Consider the following 17,866-nt stretch of genomic DNA (forward strand, 5'->3'; position numbering starts at 1 on the left):
AGCACCATCTGTTGAAAATGCTGTCTTTTTTCCACTGGATGGTTTTAGCCCCTTTGTCAAAGATTAAGAGACCATAGGTGCGTGGGTTCATTTCTGGGTCTTCAATTCGTTTCCATTGTTCTACCCTGGCTGTCACTGTACCAATACCATGCAGTTTTTATCAAAATTGTTCTGTAGTACATCTTAAGGTCCGGGATTGTGATTCCACCAGAGGTTCCTCACAATAGTTACAAATAACATAAAATACCTCAGTGTGACTCTAACTAAGCAAGTAAAAGGTCTGTTTAACATTTTCTACTTTTTATTCAACCCAAGATGACAGGCAATGAAATGATGTGGCTCACATTTAGGGCCAGTCTTTCCAGCTCAATATTTAAGTCTGATATCTCCCTCACTGGCACATTTGGAAGTTTATGTCCTGATTGATTCCAGATTCTTTCAAGTTGACAATCAATATCATCCATCGTTATAGTTTACCTTTATTTCCCAATAAAAGCCAAATACACATCACATATTTTACAATGTTAGATTTTTAATAATGCAGATTATTCTTTTATATATTTTTGTGTGAAATTATTACAAATGTTATTTTTCAAGAGAATATTAGAAGATATTATTAAATGAGCTCCTTCATATTGTGCTAGCATGACTCATAAATAGAAAATGGTAATTGGATTTAGAGATAAGAACATTGGTTCAGAATCTACCATACCCCTATTTCTTTAATATAATTGCTCATTTCCAAAATGTACAGGGTACAGCACAAACCTATGGACCAGATTGGTAGAAAGTTAACAGTGTCCAGTTCAGAGCCATAGAGTATGCATGTATGAAGTGTGACTCTGCAGAATAAAAACAGACAAATTGGAAGATGAATATCTGACAGTTCGGTCTGTATGGCAAATGAAATAGGGCACCTAAGGGTGGCTCATGGCTATTCCTACATGTCCTTCTATCTGCCCTATGGAGGCAGTTCTTCTCAGCAGCCAGTTCCCCCAACCTTTTGTTGGTGAGGCTCAACATCAGATTAGAGTCCTGAGAATTCTAGAATCTCTAGATAAAGATGCCTCACAATGTGTGTTCCTTCTACCTTTCATGTACTCCTTTTTCTAACTGATATAGATAAATCTTTCTAGAGTTACCATAACAGTTTCCTGGCAACATATTTTACAGCAATGGAAGATCACATGAGTAAATGTAATGAATAAAGCTCCGGATTTTGGTCTAATCGTTTGAAATAATGTATGTATATATTTATATATTAATTCATGCTAAATATTTTTCATTTCATTTGTAATAAAGTAAATATATCATGTGATTTTTTATAGATTTACATATTTCATTCTTATGCTAATCAGCCAGTAGAACCCTACTGCTCCTCTTTTATGAGGCCACAGGCTTCCAAAACCTCTGCCCTGTTGACAGCATGAAATACCATTTGTGCTTTCAGTACCCTTAAGCAAACCTATTATCAACATTGGGAAAACAGCCAGTTTGCATTCTGTTTTCTTTTATTTGATTTTTTGAGTTGTTACGCATTGTATTTTACTTAGAGACATTTTTACTTTCTTGACATTTATGCAATTACAAGTTGGGCAGAACACCATAAAATCACCACAAAAAGTATAATAATGCTCCTGTGGAACTGCCTTGAGTAGGTATGATGAGCAATTTTCAGTGTGACAAAAATGTCATGTCCTATTAGGAAAATGGCCTCTAATGACATAGTTTATTGTTTTGTTAGAGTCATGTGAATGAACTAGATGTTTTAAATAAGTATTCACAATTAACTTTTATTTCTGACATATTGTTTGATAATTATATACTAATGATGACAAGGACAAAGAATCTTTGCTAATTTTCAAGTCACTTTTAGACAACGTCTCTTCCATTGAATTGAAATATCACATTTGCCAAAATTTTAATTAATATATCAAAGATTTCACACTAAATTATTCTAAATAAGGGCCCTTCTACCAAAGCATTCATAAATACTAGTCCTTAGCGATTCTTTGGGTTGTTATAGCATATGATAAGCATATTCTTTCTAGAAGAAATATTGTTTTAACTCAGATTTAATTTTCTGATTCAATGTGCTTTTATATTTATTACATATTAATTTATCTAGTAATTGCATAAGAAATTGTCTATTTTTATATTCTCAGGGCGGATGTAGGGTCTGAAAGTCATGTCTCAATATTAATAAATGGATAAAAACATAGATATAAGAATCTTCAATAAATACCCTAATTGAGTCTTTTTTCTTATTTAAAAATATACTTATCTATCATTTTCCTGTTAGTATTTTTCTTGGTGATTTTTTTCTTACTAAGTTACTTTTTGTTTGTTTTGATATTTGATTTTTATAGAAAGAATGAGAGACAGAACAAACATGAAGTTGGGTAGGCAAGGAGGATTTGGGAGGAGTTGTGAAAAGCAAACAAATGTGATCAAAATATATTGTAAATTTTTTTTACTCAAAACAGAATTCTGATATTATAATACAAAGAACTCAATGCTAAAACAAAATTATTGATGTGTATAAAATAAAACACAGAAGAATATATAAGTAAATTACTGTTATATATTTGTGACCTAAATCACCATGCAAATTCTTACAAATTTACATATGTCCTTGCAGAAAATCTAACAATTTGGGAAACAAAAATGAAGCTTGTCTAAATTTTTATTAACAGTACTCAATTTGCTCATACATACCATATCAGATATAAATTTTGACTAATATATTCATATATTTATTAAAAACTGTTTAAGTAGACTTAACTACATGGAAAATTTTAATTGTAATATGCCCTAAAAGTCTTTATTTTAATGGTTGTTACCTACATAGTTTTCCTATTTAGAGGTCGTTATGACATGTGGCTGGTTACATGGCATATATCCTTGGGAACCAGTCCTTTAGGCTACACTCTCCTTTGTTAGTTATTTCTTGCCTCACTCTATTCTTTGCTGCTGGCCAGAGGTATACAGCTACTTCTGCCATGATTTTAGGATAGCGGAGCATACAGGCTATGCCATGTTGTTGTTGTTGTTGTTGTTGTTGTTTTAAAAAATGAAAGATCTTATTAAAAATGTCATGAATTCTGCTTGGTTCAGTCTTTCTTCCAGTTCCTTAGTGAAGATGGAGATGGAGAGGAAAAATGGAAAATGAGTAGGCAGTGCACAGCACTCCTTTCTGCTGGAAAACTGAGTCTGGTGTTGCTAAGCAGCACTGTTCAGCTCATTCTTACCATTCTGAGTATGAATCAACTCCCTGACACAGAAAACAGGCTCACAATTTTTGTCACCTTAGAGGTTTTAAAAGATGAAGTGTTTTCATATTTTTTTATTCTGATCAGCTCCTAGTTAACAAGATACAAGTCAGTTTCACTGTCTGTATTGGTTTTTAAAATAGAGTTATTCATTTGTAACATACAAAATGGGCCCAAAGATAAAGCAAATTCACATGGCCTAAAGAATCTCTATTGAAGAGAAAGCAGTCCTTTGATTTTCAAACTAAAAGCAAATAAGCACCTGGGTGCATTTTCTCTGGGGAATGTCTTTAGCTTTGGTTAAGTTTCTAATTATCTCAAAAAGCCCAGTTGCTGTGTAGGGTATGTTTGGAGATCCTGCCTTAGACTGGAATGTCCAGTGAACCTTAATTTACTAATGACAATGGCAACTGGATGACCATAAAAGAAAGCCAGTTGGAGGACATGAGCCTTCCCATTTAAATGGTAGAACAACTGAGTTAAGTCTTATTACCCTCATATTATAAATGAGGGTATACACATAAAAAACTGCTACCACTTTTCCAAATCCAAAAAGGTAATAAACATTAACTCAAGCACTAAATCCCACCTTTTAGCCAACTTCCCCTTCTTCACCATCCTACCTCCACAATAGGTTTGTTAGCTTTTAGCCACATTTTCAGTGATAACAGAGAGCAAAGAACAAAGTCGAATGCTTTTAAATGCATTCAGTCTGTGGAGAAAAGGGCTTTGAGGGATTATCTTGATTAGGTTAATTAAGGTTGGATGACAGACTGATACTTGGCCTGGAGAAGTAAACTGAGAAAGTCCAGTGCTTTCTTCTGTCTCTACTCTTTGACTGGCACAGAACATGAGAACAGCACCTCACACTTCCGAGGCTACACCATGATAGGAAGACCCCGAATTATGAGCTAAAATAAACCCTTTCTTCAGGTGCTTCAACAGGTATTTGACATAGGAATGAGAAAAGTAGCTAATACAAAATGGTTAATGCTTTCAACAACTTTTAAGAGCAGGGGGGAAATAAACTACTTTGGGCAACACAAATAAATAAATAAATAAATAAATAAATAAGCAAATTTTAAGTGCATTTTCATTTTCTGTAAAAGCAATTTGTTTTTCCACCTTTTATTAAAAATAGATTATTTTCTTATACAATATATATGATTACAGTTTCCCTTCTATCTACTTCTTCCAGCTTCTCCTATTTTCATCGACTTCCTTTTTGTCTCTTATCAGAAAAGAACAAACTTCTATGAGATAGCAACAAAACATAACAAATTAAAATATAGCACAATGAGACAAAAACCACCACACAGGGGTTGGACAAAAGCAAACCAACAGAAGGAAAAGAGCCCAAGAGCAGACATAAGAATCAGAGACCCACTCATTCACACACTCAAGTGTCCCATAAAAATGCTGATGTAACATATGATCAAAATATGCAAGGAAATTGAAGCAGTGTTATAGGAAGAGAAAAATATATTAAGAAAGGTGAAAAGAAGGAAGGACAAACAGGAAGGGACAAAGAGAATGATGGAAGGAACATACAGAAGCCAGACAAATAGACACTTAGGCCTTCATAGTTGGTACCTACATGGCAGAAAGCAATGTATGGTATCTACCTTCGATTGTGATTCAGGATTGACTGCTAAATTTGTCTGACATGGGATCAACTCCACATTCTTGGCACAGATAAATGCAACCTTGTCAGAAGCAATGGATTTCACAGTTGAAACATAGGGTTGAATTTTTCCTTGTCTTAAAAGAAAATATAACTCCAGTCTCAGTATATATATAAAAAATTCAATAGGGAATAACCTCATAGACATGGTATCTTGAGATCAACTCATCTCTTTATCACCTTATTAGAACTTGAGTATAAGTTCTTTCTCTGTGTATCTCCTTGCCTGTCTCTCTTTATATCACCAACATGTTACTCTATTAATACTATATTTACAATAATTTTTGTAAAAATTATATTGCCTAGCTCTTACTCTTGATTTTTGGTTTCAATTATATATTGCTTCATGGAATTTTCTTAATCAATGTTTATTGTTAATCTTACCTTTATGAGGCACATCCTGATGCAGAGATAAGATTTTGTCAATTACAACTGAACATGATAGCAAACCTGTGTCTGAGAGTTACGTATCCATATCAAGCAGTTACATATTAAAAGGCATAAATTCATAAATTTTATTTTTTTTCTTACTTAGGTGATAATGTTTCCACTTTTAAATTTAACTAAACGTGATCCATCACTTCCCTCATCTGTCTCCTCTCTCGTACAGTTTTCATGTCTGAGCCCCTCTCCCCTAATTCAGAGACCATTTCTCTTTTAAACATTGTTGTTTCATGCGGATATAAGCACATCAACACATAAATAAAACTTGTTGAGTCTTTTCAGTGTTGCTTGCATGCATATGGTTTTAGGGCTGACCTAACTAAGCAGGGGGCTAGTCGTGGGGGAAGACTAATTCTTCATCTCTCATTCATTATGTGGTATATTGTTCACTAACGGCTGAAGCTCCATTAGATTTTTCCCATTTCTGCATGGATGTCAGTTGCTATTCAAATTATTCAGACCTTGCTTCTGCAGCAATACAGTTGAGATTTTATAGATATGGCTTCCCTGTCATGGCTAGAATATACAGTCTCACAGTAAACCTTCTGGTTCTCTGGTGTTTATTCTTGTCTCTTCTACAAAGTTTTATGAGCATAGTGTCAGGTGTTGTTTTATAGATGTATCATTTGGGGTTGACCATGCCACCATCAGCTGTTCACTGCATTTTGAACTAGTTGGTTCTTTTAATAGTCTTCAATGGCTGTCAAAAGAAGCTTATTTGATGGAGAGTGAGATTTAAGTTTATAGGTGACTATAAAGGTAAGTATTTACAATGCAGTTAGGAATTATGCTTGTTTAGCAAAATGCCTGTAGAAGGGCCTACCCTAAGATCCATGGCCACACTAGCTATGCATAGACACTGTGCTTACAGGACCAGGCATGGCTTGCCTTGTTTGAAGTGGACCTTTGGATTGTGATTCTCTGACTAGACAAATGCATAGATCTATGAATTTGCCTCACACTCACTAAGCAAAAAAGGGGAGATGTTTAAAGATAGCAACACAAATGGAGGTTACAGGAAGTGGAGACTTGAGACTGCTTTAATGAGATTCAAGTTAAAATAATTAAGCCATATGAGTTCAGAGAATAGTAGAGAGGACTTGGGAGCATATTTCATAGGCCAAGGTTTTGCTTATTAATATCACATTCTGACAGGAGATGAGGAGTCCAGGGCAGACGGTATTAGGACACTGCTCCTCTTCATTATAAGGTTGGAACATAAAGAAGTCAGGCATCTGTCATCTGCTGCTTTGAACACAGACATCATCAACTATACGGAGGTAAAATAAAACCAAACAGTAAAGACATCTTTCTGTCTTGGAAGTTGACTTAAAGGTTCAAAACCATGTGAAATGGAGTTCTTATTCTTTCACAAGTAGGGAAATAATTAGTGAAACTAGGCTGATAAAAAATGGGTGGGAAAAGGAGGTTTTAATTTAAGCAAAACAGATTTCCCCAATAATATAAATGAATTTAATGAAAGCATAATAAATTTCTCTTCTTATGTATGAGAGCTTGAATAAATCAAATTTTTTCTACTGTAAATTTGATTTATTGAACAACTGAAAATCTGGTATCCATTGTTTAAACTCTAACAAAAAAAACCTTGTATTCAGAACTCACTGGGAGAAAGCAAATTATGCTGTATGGAAAGCAAATGAGCTATGGAGCTGGGCCAGAGCCCAAGTAGAAAGCCAGGTAGAGTGACAGAAAGTATAAGTGTTAGAAGAATGTGAATGTTTTCGGTTCATAGAACATGGGCTGAGTCCAGTGTTTCAGTTCCAGACTTAAGATACTAAAAGCTGGGCTGACGTGAGAGCATTCTACTGTCAAAGGTGATTGTATTCAATTTCATCATTAATTCTGCTTCTGGGAAGACTTATGATGGAGTGTCAGAAGGAATATTTGCATCAGCTCTTCTCTGTTTTAATCTTGTTGTATTTTTGCTTTAAAACAAGGTAATTTTAGGTGGGCCCAACTTTGACTTGTAAAACTTAAATAACATTTGGGGATGTGTGGGAAGCCCTGTCAAACAACTCAGAAAGAGAAAATCCATTCTTAGCACAAGGTCTTGCACACATGAACTAATGTGGCTGTGACTTCTAGAAGGAGACCTACTCATGATTAAGCCAACCAAGTTCCAGCATGGAATATGAGGAGCTCCTGAAGTCACACCCCTAGCTAAGAAATATTGGCAAATGGCCATTAGGGGAGTGAGAAGTTTTCTTCATGGAAGTGACTATGAAAGATCACTCTTGCTCCAGATGTGCTCCTTATACCCATTTGGTGATAATTGATTGGTAGCCAGGGAAGAAACTGGATAGGAGATAATGGCAATATATTTGATCAAAAGCATTTTGTGTATGTCTGGGGTTGTCAATAAAATAAGCAATAGCTATTCCAAGTATTTGGAATAATGCTATCTGGTCTTTTCTGAAGAGTGATTTGTGACCACTCTTTTTATATCTAATTTTGATGTGCAAAGCATGTTGTAATATCACAATCTGACAAAATGAGTTGTCAAATGTTGGATTCTTTTTTCCTTACACACACACACACACACACACTTTAGTTCTGAAGTTATTCTTATTCTCTGATACCTTTACAGTTAGTAACAAGGCAAATCTGTAATATTCATATGTTAATTGAATTTTTAATGAGTGCAAGAAATCTGACCAGTGGTACTTGCTGCTGCTCTTTTACTCTTCTTCTGTTGCTATAGATCCAAATATAGATGCTGATAATAGGACATTAAAAAGGCAGCCATTTCTTAATCAAGAGCCCTATTCCAGCCCTGAAAGCTGGCAGGTGTTTTGTGCCACTTTCAATGCTCATCACCATAAGAAAGCAATTGTGTGTTGATTATTCCAGGCAGTCTGTGTTTTTTTTTTTTTTTTTTTTTTTTCAGTTTTTTCTTTACTTATTTCTAGCAAGTTCACCTTATTTTTATTTTAGGTCATCTGTCTTTCTCAATACAATACAAATGGTAATACTTTCTTTTTATTATTTGATTCTCATGGAAGAATAATATTTAGCACTAAGGACATGTTATGTTAGCTGCGTGTTATAAAAAGTATTTAAATCTTGGCCTGAGGTTTCTACCCTGTCTAAGCTATTTATATTCCCAGATGAAAAACACACAACCTTTATATTTACAATAAGCTTTAAATAACACAGGAGCTGGTAAGATACTACCTCTATGTTGTTTCACTTTCCTTTTAGTAACCCTGAGGTATTGCTTACTATGTTTTATCTGGACTTCTCTTAGCTCCAACTGACAGCCCTTAGGCCACATGCCAAGTCCTGTGGACTCCTAACCCATAGCAGCTTCTCCTTCTTCCTTATCCATGGTGGCTTGTCCTTCCTCCTCCTGCACTCATCTTCTCTTAGTTCTCCTCTGACACCAAGCCCATGAAAACTAAACCTCACTTATATCTCTTCTGCCCAGATATTGGCTGTTGGTATCTTTATTTACCAATTAGAAACAACTTGGGGACAGGGTCTCTTAGTGTCCATGTGTGGATTTTCTTGTTCCTGGGGAAATCAGTCTTGGGGCCCCAAAATTAACATTAGAATACAAGCAGTATTTGGCTAATCCACAGAATGCTCTATTATCAATGTGTCTATGAAGTAGAATCATTTTACTACTTTGCATCATCTAGTGTGTTATTATTTAATAGAATTTAGCACACAGATGGAAAAAGCCATCTGCTGGTTATCACAGGTAACAGGGAGTTAGGAGATGGGAGCTGTGTACAGCAAGCACATAGGCAATGCTCGATTTCAGGACATCGTACATTTATCAGTATACTGACCCCTAACTGATTGGTTGACAAGGCAAAGGGAATATAGTCAACGGCAGTTGGTCATGATTATTGCAGTGGAACTCATTTAAGTGGTGTATATAGTCCACAAAGATGGGAAAAACAGTATTTTAGTTAAAAATAATAAATCACAAATTAGAAGTAATTAAATTCCATACTATAATACAATAAAATGATAGAAAATAATAATTTGAATTAGTAACTAGTTCCTTGACAAAAGAAGATAATGGACATGAATCATCCAATTAGCTTTAATTTAGAAGATGAATCTATAATTAATGCATGACTTTATCAATTCCCCAGTCCATTGATTTTTTTTTTGCTAGACTCTTCTCTTACAGTTACTATCATGTATTCATAGAAGTGAGGTTGCTTGAGGGCATTGAAATAGAGACAGTGATACTCTCTCTTGTTATGAAGGTTTATGTTCCAACAGGATTAATTTTACCTGATCTCCTAATGACTTCATAGCTGTGTTAACAACCATCCATTGTAATTATATACAATCCATGACAGATATAATACTCTTTTCTAATGTGGCCTGCAGGCAGTATTGACTTGTTATCTTTACAGACTTTAGGCTTCAGCTCCATGAACGTACTTTATCTGAACTCATGTGTGAGATGCACTTGGTTAGTATTCTCTACACTCAGCTTGGCTGCATTAACAGTACTGTTGATTAGAAACATAAAACAATTTCTACATTTTTCAGTTCAAATATGTCATTTATTTTACTATCCAAGTAATGACAAGACTATAACTTTATTACATTAATAAGTGTACTGAGTTAGATAATTGTGAGTACTCATGAATTTTTCTCATACTGATGGCAGGACCATTTTAGAGACTTGGAGAAAAAAATCTGAAAAGTGACTAATGTTTAAAATAATTTAAGTTTTCAAAATATCTTTAATAAAATTTGTCTATAAAATTAACACTAATTTTCCTCAGAGAGAAGTAAAACATATAAACACTTTTCTAAATAACAAGTCAAAATGTTTTATTAATTATTATTACTAGCATATTAATGCTATTTTACTGCATAAATCCATAAATAATTTCAACTGGAAATACTGAAATTAATTAAACATCCAATTCAGTACACTGCATAAAACTATTTATCTTTTAAAATTTTTGCTCAACATTATCTCTTAATTTGAGTAAATGTAGAGTTATTTGAACTAAGATGAAACAAAAATAAATGCCAATAAATTGTTCAATTAGTGAAACAACAAAAACATAACAATTAATTATTTTACTAAACAGTGATACAGGAGTATTGTGGCTTCTACTCTATTCACACACTTTATTTTGGTTTTAGTATGACTTTGTCTGTGCTCAGCAAGAACTCCTCCTCTGAGCCTCATCATCCACCTTCTTTTCTACTCGTGGATATGAGATCATCAACTGAAACCCGGTTAACCCAACAAGGGTCCATTCTTAAAGAACATTGGCTATGTCTCCCCAGAAACCATGTCGAAGCTCCTCTGATAAGGGTGGGGAGTCATACATCCCTTCTTGTTGCCATGCTAGAGTGTTGACTGGCTTGATCTGGTAGGTGTTCTGTGTAGGCAGGCCTCCAAGGCTGTGGAGAATTCATAAGTGAAATCCTGTCATATCAGAAGACACCAGTTCAATCCAGTCTTCCCAGATCCATAACCCTCACAGCTTTCATTCTCTCTTCAGTCAAGGCCTCTCCATTTTCATCATCATTTCTGTGTTTATGCATAAACACTGTATGTGCAGGCATGTACGACATGGAGGATATATCAGTCAGAGGACAACTTTGGAGAGCTGTGGCTCTAGTGTCATTTTTTTAAGTGGGCTTCAAAGATCAATCTTAGGTTTTCTTATGAAGAAAAACTAAGATCAAACCAAGGTTTTCTTATGAAGGACTTATACCACCTAAGTCATCTCACTGGCACTATTTTTAATACTATAAATTTATAAAATCATACATTTTGCTTATTAAGCTTATACAACACTATAAACATTCATTAATATAATCATTCTGTTTTGGTAATGATAGATTTGTAAAATTTACTTGACTTTCCATAGAATCTTATCTTTGTTAAAACATCAAATTAAAAATGCATTAGTGTGCAAAAAGAATTCTCAAGTCAATTACCTAAGAATTGAAAAAAATCAGGCCACTTACTGATATTTAAATAAAGATGCTTTTACTATATGGTTCATAATAATCTTTAAGCGTAACAAAATAAAATCATAACCATAAATAACCTAAATTAATACCCAATCATGAATTTACATTCAGTATGTTTTGACTGAAATAACTACAATATTTATGAATTATATCATTCATCTGATTAATAACAAATTAAATGTCTGAACACTGGGTCTTAGGATTGCAACAAGAGTTGTGGCACACATGGACTTCTATCCAAGGGGAAGTATTGATTCTTAAAATAGGACTTTAATCTTTTTGTTATTGACTAATTGTACTGCTGTTGTAGCCTTCATTCCCTGCCAAAATTCATGCTGAAATCTAATGTCCACTCCTTTCTTCCATCGTAAGGTCACCTTTACACATGTGATTTTTACATTCAGGCTTGGTCTTATTGGGTAATTAATTCACAAGTCAATGGACTGGACGATTAATAAGTTGTCAAGTAAAGCATAGGATTGTTTTAAAAATGATCTTAGGCAGTTCTCTTTTTTCTTTTCTCTTTTTCTTTTCCATTTTTCTTCTGGTTTATCGAGACAGGGTTTCTCTGTGTAGTTGGGGAGTTCTCATGTAGGTAACCACAGCTGTTATGAGTTCATATATGCAACAGTGTGTCATGTCCAGAAGAACAGATTTACCTCCACTACTTCTCATAACCTAGTTGTTACACTCTTACCTTCCCTTGACTCTTCAGTGAGGTTTCCTGAGACTTGCATAGGAACAATGGTTGACTACAATGTCCCATCCAAGGGAGTGTAATGATACCAGCCTCTTATTCTCAGCACTTTGAACAGTAATATGTCTCGGAAATAACCACTCTCTACTGCTATGAGAGGCTTCCACAACCCAGTGGATGATCCCATGCTAATGTTCATGTGGGCAGCACAAACTTTACTCAGTGGGTTAAAAATAATAAGCAAAAAAAAATAAGCAAATAAATACAGAAGACATGGAGTTGGGAGTGAGATGAGGAGAAATTAAATATATTATCACTACAGGGATTTATCATGTATCTAATACTATACTGTATTTACAGTGTTTTTAAATGGTATTACCCATATTTATAAATGTACCATATTGCAAAAAAGTGGTACATTTTAATATGTAATGATTCTTGTTTTAAGGCTTTTATTTAGGAAGATTGGGTTTAATTCAATGGTAGAATGCTTTTCTTGAGGTACTGAGCTGATTCCTAACACTACAATGAATAATTAACAGTAATATTTGTACTTTTTAGAACACTGTTTAAAACTTTTGCTAAGTAAGTGCACAGTCTAAAAAAAATTCTACTTGCATATATGATATAAATTATATTGCATCTTAAACATTTGTGATTAGTCATACATATAATTAGATACTGTACATAATTCCTAAATATTTATAATATTGACTACTTACATCTCTGTGAGAAAAATATTTCATTAGGGTATAATATAGATGACAAAGCTTATTATGTTAGAGTTTATGAAAAAGTAGGTGTAGATTTCTCTTTTAAGGGAATTTAAGGATAAGACCTAAGGTGGAAGAATAGTGTTTCTATGTTTTATGTTATTTGTAGATTTTGAGATCAAATCGAGGGACTCATGCATGTGGTATGCCAGTATTCTACCTCTTTGCTACATCCCCATATCCCATCCCACTTATGTATATTTTTGTTCTTTATTTTGATAAGAATACATAACTTGATATGATGGGGGAAAGTCATAGGAGTTTCATTAAAATATAGAAGAAATATTTGTCATTACAAATTTTTGCTGTTGCTGCTTTATTATTGTTTAAATTTTATTTATAGGAACGTTTTATTGGAATTTGTGTGCAGCATCTACTGAGACATTCTCAGGTCAACTGAGAATGGAGTTACAGATAGTTGTTAGCCACTTTGTGGGTCCTGATGATCACACCAGGGGCATCTGGTAGAATAGCCAGTGCTCTTTATAGCTGATTCATCTCTCCAGACATACTACATTTTTTTTTAAGAAATTGCAGACATAAAAATGAAAGTCATAGCTAAGAGACAAACATACTCTACAGATAGAAAAGTTAACTTAGAGACTACCTATTAAGAGACATTTTAATAATTTAGATGCAAATAAGAGGTATGCCAAACAAGGAGTTGGTGTGTTATGTTGACAGTCTCAGTGTTCAGGTAGCTGTGATGGGAATGACCATGCTTGAAGCTGGCCTGGTATATGTACTTTTCTCTTACTGGGAGAAATTCCATTACTAAAAGCAACTCAGGGAAGAAAAGGTTTATTGTGGCTTAAAGTTCCAAAGTGAGAATCCTTAATGGCAGGGAGTGATGATAGCAGATGTCAGAAATAGGATGTGGAGAGATCATATTTTATTCCAAACACAAAAAAGCAGAAAGAGTGAAAGCAAAGAAAGGTTAGGCTGTCAGCACTAAAAACTGCCCTCAGGGGTGTATTTGCTCTAGCATATTATCATCTTATAAGGATTCTATAACTTCATTACACAGGACTTCCAAACAAGGCCCTACTCTTCAAATACATGATCCTATGGGGATATTGCTCATTCAAACCACTGTACCTAGGTTATACATAATGTAAACTTATACAAAGAAAGGACAAAAAAAGGACTGGGAGATATGCTAGATAGAAGATGTGAGGAGATGGGCAAGTGACACTTGAACGGAAATACCAAGCCATGTGACAGAATGTAGGTTAAACTCATTGGGTTATCTAAGTTATGATCTAGTCAGAGAAGAGCCTACCTCTATGTCCAAGGTGTTTTGTAAGTATATTTTTGTCTGAGTCTTATGTCTGAGAGCATGGAGCTGAGAGGAAGAACTGGGGCTAACTTCAAAAGTTCTGAGAAATGTTAATGAGTCAAGATTGCCATACAATTTAAGTATGGCAAATGCAATTTACATTGCAAAGTCATTTACATAGTTTGATTCACCACAGGGTAAAAAGTACCTCACATAAAATAAGCACATGAATAAAATATAATAGAAATAAGTGCACACAATTGCGTTCTCATAGCTGCTTACCACAGATATTTTATGTGTTTTCCTATAGAGACCATGTAGTTTAAAAACATTTTATTTTTAACTATGTGTGTATTAAAGAGCTCCCTATGGAGATCCTCAAGATTAGCAATGTGTTTGAGTATTATAATCCTTAACACGTGGCAGTATTATCCCATGGTTACTGTGAACATGGGTATGGTATTGTCTTTCTAATTTCATGGCAGTTATAACTACCATGAGTCATCACGGTATGGTGTAGAATTTCACATGTTAGAAATAAAATACTCTTTTTTCTACCACAAGATTACATGGACCATTTTTTTCTCATCATAAAATTATTCTCAAATATATCTGAAGACAGACAACATGGCTTCTCACTCATCTGCATTGCTCTACTGACAGGAAGACAGGCAATCTAAAAATCTTTGCTCCTATATACTATGTAGACAGCCCTTTAAGATTCTTCTTACCTAATACTTTGGTATAGTAAAATACTGATATTGCTAGGTACTTTGAAATGTAAAAGAATTATTTTATTATATAAGTAGTATATAGATTACAGAGTTGTCTTGCACATTTGAAGAACAGCATTTTGCAAATGGATAGCACTTTTATGCAATTTGTCATCTTGCTAGTCCACAATATATATCTATTTTTCTCCAGGCAAAAGAAGAAAACCAAAGCAAACAAACAAAAAAACCCAAAACAAACAAAAATAAGTCTGCATAAATACAGAGATACTCACATATGTTTTAACTGCTTCCATTTAAATAATTATAAATAAGGTAAGCATAATGGTACTTTAATTTTTTTTTATTTTCCTGTATTCTAAATACATTCTACAAGTGAGCATTTATATTGACACGATGTAATTGAATCTTGAATGGTTCCTTTAGACTCCAATGCTAGCCTTGTTCCTTGAGGGTCATAAGGAGGTGTTGGTATGTTTGAGAAGTAGAATTTAGTGGATGCCTTCCTGTCTTAGGAAAGTGGAGACCTTAGAGGGGATGGCGGACTCTTAGACTCTCAATGTCCTGCCTGCTGTCTTTCCCTCTTGCTCACAATATAAATGGTCTTCTGCATTACAAGCACTTTAAGGCAAATGCTGGCAGATTTTCATGCTCAAACAATCAGCATAATCCATTTTGGACTGGATTTCTCTCTGTCAACCACAATCAAGCTATTGCTTTCCAGTAAATTATCTCAAGTATTCTTTTATGGTAAGAGAAAGCTGCGAATCATAAAATAAAATTAAAGATTATGTTTTAGAAATAAATATGAATGTTATTTGAAAATAAATATAAGAACAAAAATTATCAGTCAATAAATATATTTTCATATATTACATATTATATGAATATTGCATTAACAAATTTACCAATTGGAAATAAAATACATTATATTTTTGAGCTTAAAAATAATTTGTGATATGTGTACTCAACTCACTGATGAATATAGTCAATATTCTGTTGGGGCTCAAAAGCATCTGGCATCTTAGTCTCCATCTTGTCTCTGGGCCATTATCTATAAACTAACACTCTTCTGTCTCTTCCACTATCTTGTTTCTGTCAGTGCAATTGACTCAGGACATTTTATGATAGAGGGCTTTCTGGACACCTTATAATGAGGACACTCCTTTCTGGACTTTTCACAATGAGGACTCTCCTTTCTGGACATTTTATGATGTGGACCTTCCAGTTATGCTGATGTGTAATGAAACAATAATACGGGTTTGGACCATGCACCTGGGCAAATACCTTTGTGGTCTGGAGTTTTACATAGCCCCTTTCCCTAGAGTAAATTGAGATTTGATCAGAAAATATTTTGTCTGTCTCCTTCCTTTGAGTCTCCTGTTCCCAAATTTGTCCTTGCAGTTCCCTCTTCTTGAGAACCCTGTTGTTTAAGTCCTGCAGGTCGGGGTAATATTCAATACAATAAATTTTACTTTTTGCTTACTTACATATTATAGTCTCAACTTACTTGTGTAAGTACAGATTGACCACTGCTTTCTAGTGTATTTACTTATTATAAAAGACTATTGGTACCACTTATTTTCATTTGCAGTGATTTTTACCTGGTAAATAAATCTAGTAAATTAGAAACTTTGTTAGCTAGTCTTTTTAGAAGTAAATGAATTATTTAAAATCTATTTCGAAATCATATTATAAGTGCAACACATATTATAAATCCCATGTGAATACAACCTGATAATTTTTCTAAGCCATTCAGAAGAATAAGCATGAGGCAGAACACTGTGGAAGTGAGGAAGAAGAGGTCACCATGAGGTAAAGGGAGTTCATCAGGATGACAGACAGTTACACCAGAGCCAGACAAGGAGAGACTGAGGACACACAGCTGAGGGTATGTTGCTGGGAAGTAGATAGAAAGCATAAAGAGTGAAGAATATCTGCTCAGTTATTGTGCTTAAAGCTTGCAGAATAAATCAATAGGTTTTAATCTCAATTATTCGGGAGCTAGCCAGGTTAGAATAAAACTTGTCACCTTTTAACTTTCATCCTATATTTGGCACTCAGTGTGTTAGACAGAAATCCAAGCAATAGGGCCTGAGAAAACTCAGAAAGCCAGGCACAGAAGCAGCGGAGAGGGTCAGGGATTGGGGTTGTGTAGGGGTGCACAAGGGAGGTGGAGGTAGAGGAGGGGTGTGTGTGTGTGGGGAAGGGAGTGGTCGGTGATGGTTATTTAGCAACCGCCATTTCTCAGGCAGGCCAGGTGCTCCGACTCTCTGTGATTCATTTAGACAGGTACCAGGCTGCAGGGAAGGACTGGAAGAAAAGTGAGTGCACATGAGTGCAGCAGAACCTGACCAATTTGCACTCCCAACTTGGCACCTGTAGCCCATGGGGGCAGAGAGTGTCACAGAACCTCAGTGAGGAGCAGAGGCTGTGGGGAGGCTGGCTACTGCCCTTAACTGAGATGACAGAGCTACTGAATTCTGTGAGCAGAAAGTGGCACACTAGGGGAAGGGATGGTGGGAAGGTGTCAGTTATACAGTGAGCCTGGCCCTGGAGCTGATGGAACTAAGGTGGCAAACCCCTGAATCAGAGGCTTGGCATGACCTGGCAAGCAGCAGTCCAGTCCAGGTTGGCACTTGGGTCTGAGCAAAACAAAGAAACACAGCCGAGCAGGCAGAAGTCAGAAACCTGGCTCCCTTTAAAGACTAAGACGGGGCATGGCCAGTCACAGCACGAGAAGCAAAAATGAGACACAGAAGAAATACAAACACAGCCAAAGTTCCAATAAGGTAAAAAAAAAAAAGTTTGAAATTATACTTTTACACTTAAGAAAAGCAAAATCACTGGTTAGAAAATACCGTAAAAATTTAGAAAAAAGTAAGAACTTAGAACTAATACATGTAGAAAATAAGGTCTCCAGAGAAAGGAGAGAGAAAGAAAAATAAGGTGAAATTTCCAGAGAAAGGAGAAAGGGAAGATCTCCAGAGAAGGGAGA

At 35.0% G+C, this 17,866-nt stretch overlaps 1 long non-coding RNA gene across 2 annotated transcripts in view; it reads left to right on the top strand.

Annotated features, from left to right (window-relative positions):
- The first annotated feature begins 1,107 nt into the window (after nucleotides 1–1,107).
- The window catches only part of LOC116083364, a 45,347-nt gene continuing 28,588 nt past the window's right edge, over nucleotides 1,108–17,866 (top strand). The window contains exons 1-4 of one of the 2 annotated variants that reach the window (XR_004115689.1): nucleotides 1,108–1,242; nucleotides 6,556–6,680; nucleotides 15,062–15,183; nucleotides 16,620–16,759. This is a non-coding gene — a long non-coding RNA (uncharacterized LOC116083364). The remainder of the gene's footprint in view (nucleotides 1,243–6,555; nucleotides 6,681–15,061; nucleotides 15,184–16,619; nucleotides 16,760–17,866) is intronic. The other variant, XR_004115690.1, reaches the window with a different exon arrangement.

This window comes from Mastomys coucha, unplaced genomic scaffold (genome assembly GCF_008632895.1).
Source record: "Mastomys coucha isolate ucsf_1 unplaced genomic scaffold, UCSF_Mcou_1 pScaffold8, whole genome shotgun sequence".
NCBI lineage: Eukaryota > Metazoa > Chordata > Mammalia > Rodentia > Muridae > Mastomys > Mastomys coucha.